Here is a 3,844-nt window from a genome sequence, read left to right on the forward strand (position 1 = left end):
GAACAAGCAAAGATGTCTGTATTTATGTCTGAGCTTTAAAAAAAAACTTTCACAAAAAAGCAGTCAAACATGGAAAAAAGAGAGCCCTCGTTATTAAGTTTTAAGTACTTATTGATTAAATTATTAAGTATACTTATATTAAGTACATAATATATGATTCCATTTGTAAGAAGCTTCTATGAAATGGAGGAGATTAAACCAATTTGTGGAAAATAGCGTATAAGAATAGTTGTTAGAGTCAGGAGGAATTGAATAGGAAAGGAAGGCATGAGGGGGAACTTGGGGGTGATGAACACATTTTATTTCCTGATAGGATTTGGGCTATCACAGTATGAGAATTTTTCAAAATTCATCAAATAGATTTCCTAAGGTTTGTGCATTTCACTGAATGTAAACTTTCCCTTAAAAAATAAGATAAACATATTGAACTCTGTTATACTTTTCAATTTATTTAAAAATACATCAAAAGCAATATGAACTAATTGGTGACTGGCTAAATAGATAGGTATGTGATAAAGTGAATATAGCAAATGATAACAATTGGAATATGGATGTACCATTTTTAAATATATATAAAAACATATTTTTTTAATAAAATATGTAAAAACATATATTTTTAACACACACACACGTGTGTGTGTGTATATATATATGTGTGTATATATATATATATATATATATATATATATGTATGTATGTATATATATATTTTTAACCTGAGTTGGAGTCTTACTATGTCGCCCAGGCTATTCATGACCACTGCAGCCTCGACCTACTGGACTCAGGTAATCCTTCCACTTCAGCCTTCCAAGTAGCTGGAACCACAAGTGCACACCACCATGCCTGGCTATCTATATATTTTTTTTAAGTTTTTAATTTCACAGTGTTTTACAGGGTGTGAAATGATTTGTGAAATCTGGTACATTAGTGGGAACAAATAACTTTGGACTCTTACCCTATACCATGTGCAAAACTAAGTTCAAAATGGCTCACCAACCTAAATGTAAGAGCAAAAAGTATAAACGTTTTAGGGAATAAAAGAAATATTTATGACCCCAAGTTAAACAGATGTCTTAGGTATGATACCAAAAGCATGATTCATAGAAGGAAAAAAAAAAAAAGGATAAGTTAACTAAACTTTAAACATTCATACTTCTAAAAACATTGAATGAAAAGACAAATCACAGACTGGGAGAAAATATTTTCAAATCGCTTATTGATGAAGGGCTTGCATCCTGAATAAACAAAGCACTTTGCTACTCGATAATAGACAACCCAATTAAAATATTTGAACAGTAGCGTCATCAAAGAACATGAGCACATGAAAATAGGTACAATGTCATTTGTCTTGGGGAAATTCAACCTCTGGTCTACTTCACACCCACTAGAATAGTTAAAAACAAAAACAACAAGTGAGTATTGGTGAGGATGTGAGGAATCAATTTCCTTAAAAAGTTCAGCATCACATTACCATGCAACCTAGCACGTCCACACCTAGGATGCTATGAAAGAGAAACTTCAAAGTGACTGTCCAGAGCAGGATTATTCTTAGTATAGTGAAAAAATGGAAGCAATCCAAGAGTCCAACAACTGGCAAATGGCTAAACAAAGTATGGCACATCCATACAATGGAATAGTGTTCAGCAATAAAAATGAACAAATTACTAAATTTGGACCAAAACGAGGGGTCTTTTTGAGGTGACAAATGCTTTAAAACTCCATTGTAGTGATGGTTACATAATTCTGTAAGTTTACTAAAATTTACAAAATTGTACACTGAAAATAGGTGAATGTTATGGTATGTTAATATCTCAAAGCTGTTAAAAATTGAGTCTAAAACTTGAAGATTGACAGAACTCAACATGGGTTTTGTTTTCTAGAGTGATATGGTGGTAGAGTTTTGTTACTAAGAAAACTGAGTCTGGTATGATATTTGACTTCCTTCATCTTTACTGTGTAACTTCTGCAAGTTATTTAACCTTTCTGTGATGTATTTTACTCCTCTATAAAGTCGCAATGAAAATATGTACCTCGTACTAATTTTAAGAAAGTTGAAGGAGAAAAATAGTCCCCAGAATAGCATTTAACAGTTTGAGAACAAAGTACCATATGTTCTCACTCATAAGTGGACCTTGAACAATTATCATAATACTATAGGAAAGGGATTGGCAGTGGTGGGAAACTGCCAGGGGTGGGGGGTGGGATTGGTAGTTGAGGGAAACTGCTAGGGGAGGGAGGGGCATACCTCATCAACCCTGCATAATCAATGTTTGTATACCTAACTCTGAATTGTACCCCACATCTTTATAATCAAATAATAATAATAAAAATTTAAAAATAGTAATAAAAGCTGAGGCCAAAGGCAGCCTGGCGAGTTCTCAGCGGGGAGACATGGTCTCTGGAATAAGGTTTTGTTGTGTGTGGTTTTGTTCAAGTGTGACTTGTGTCTTTAAGTAAGTAAGGAGTTTGAAGGCCACCTGGGATTTGTGTTTTCTGGGCTGAGAAGTGAAGTCCAGTCACAGGACCCTGTACCCACTGAGTATCGGTGGGAGGTGATGTCTCCCTTTGGCACCCCAAAGTTGGTATTTTTAAAGTAAGAAAAGCTCTCCCAGTCACTAGTTTTGGACACCCTCGGGGCAATGACGATGCTCTCACCATCTTCCATCTTAATCCGCTTCTCTGGCTGCTCCAGCTGGTCACCATTCGGGCATTTCATGGGCAGGGAGGCCGATGCGGACGTATGGGTTGCTAACATGTGTTGAGGACTCGCTGCTGCATTGTTCACTGGGCGTGGACTGCAGTGGGGACGGGCACCACGTGAGTCCCGTTTTGCCGTTACAATTTTTATTGGTAGCTGGTGTTGACCTAGAGCCACCTGTTGTACTATGGTGACCGTCTGGACAGGGGTGGTCTGCGGTGTCTGAGTGATCCGGTCGGCAGCAACCAGTGTGGCATGGCTGATGGCAGGAATAGGTTCTACTTTCACGTTGACTTCCCCGTGATCTTTGTTCTCCTGTGGCTCTGCCTTAGGAGGGGCCAGCATGGTCACTGGAGCGACAGCAGCTTGTCCAGAGACGGTATACACGGTTGCTGGAGCCAGTCCAGCCACACTGGTGACTGACACCACTGGTATCTGATGGACGACGTGAACCATCTCCACAATGGATGGCTGGAAGGTGGAAGTTGTCACTGGGGTGGCCACAGTGTAGGCGACAGGCTTGATGGCCTGTGGTAGCTGTCGCTGGATGGTGATTACGACTGGTTGACTGGACAGAGGTGATCCTGGTGCGCTCTGGGCAAATAGGGCTTCCTGGATCATGGCAAGTTTGGGCTCTGAAGCGCCAGGTTCAGGATCCAGAGGGGCTGGTGAACCGTCCCTTGAGAGGCTCTCAGAGATCTGGGCACCACTGGAGTGAGCAGATGGCACTCTGGCATGATTGGGAAAAGTTGGGGTACTCCTTGAAGACAGCAGTCCCAGAGGGATTCTAAAGTAAGGCAAGCCCCTAGGCCGTCTTTTCCTAAAAGCCTGCTTTATTAATTTGCTTTCAGAGGCAGAATCTATCCTCCAGAATGAGCCTTTGCCTGGTTCTTCTTGGGAATGCGGTACTTTGATGAAATAACGATTCAGAGAGAGATTGTGACGAATTGAATTCTGCCGGCCCATGTCTGCAGTCCTGTAGTATGGATAATTTTTAGTGATGTGCGTATAGATTCCATTTAGGGTGAGCTGTTTGTCAGGAGTCATTGTAATTGCTTATACTATTAATTGTGCATAGAAATAAGGTGGCTGCCGGGCTCGGTGGCTCAGCCTGTAATCCCGCACCTTTGGGAGGCTGAGGTGAGT

The 3,844-nt window shown here is 40.2% G+C and overlaps 1 pseudogene; it reads right to left on the bottom strand.

The window, feature by feature from the left end:
* Window positions 1-2,449: 2,449 nt before the first annotated feature.
* The window catches only part of LOC103261671, a 3,229-nt pseudogene continuing 1,834 nt past the window's right edge, over window positions 2,450-3,844 (bottom strand).

Source organism: Carlito syrichta, unplaced genomic scaffold (assembly GCF_000164805.1).
Source record: "Carlito syrichta isolate Samal-C Ts95f unplaced genomic scaffold, Tarsius_syrichta-2.0.1 Scaffold303979, whole genome shotgun sequence".
NCBI lineage: Eukaryota > Metazoa > Chordata > Mammalia > Primates > Tarsiidae > Carlito > Carlito syrichta.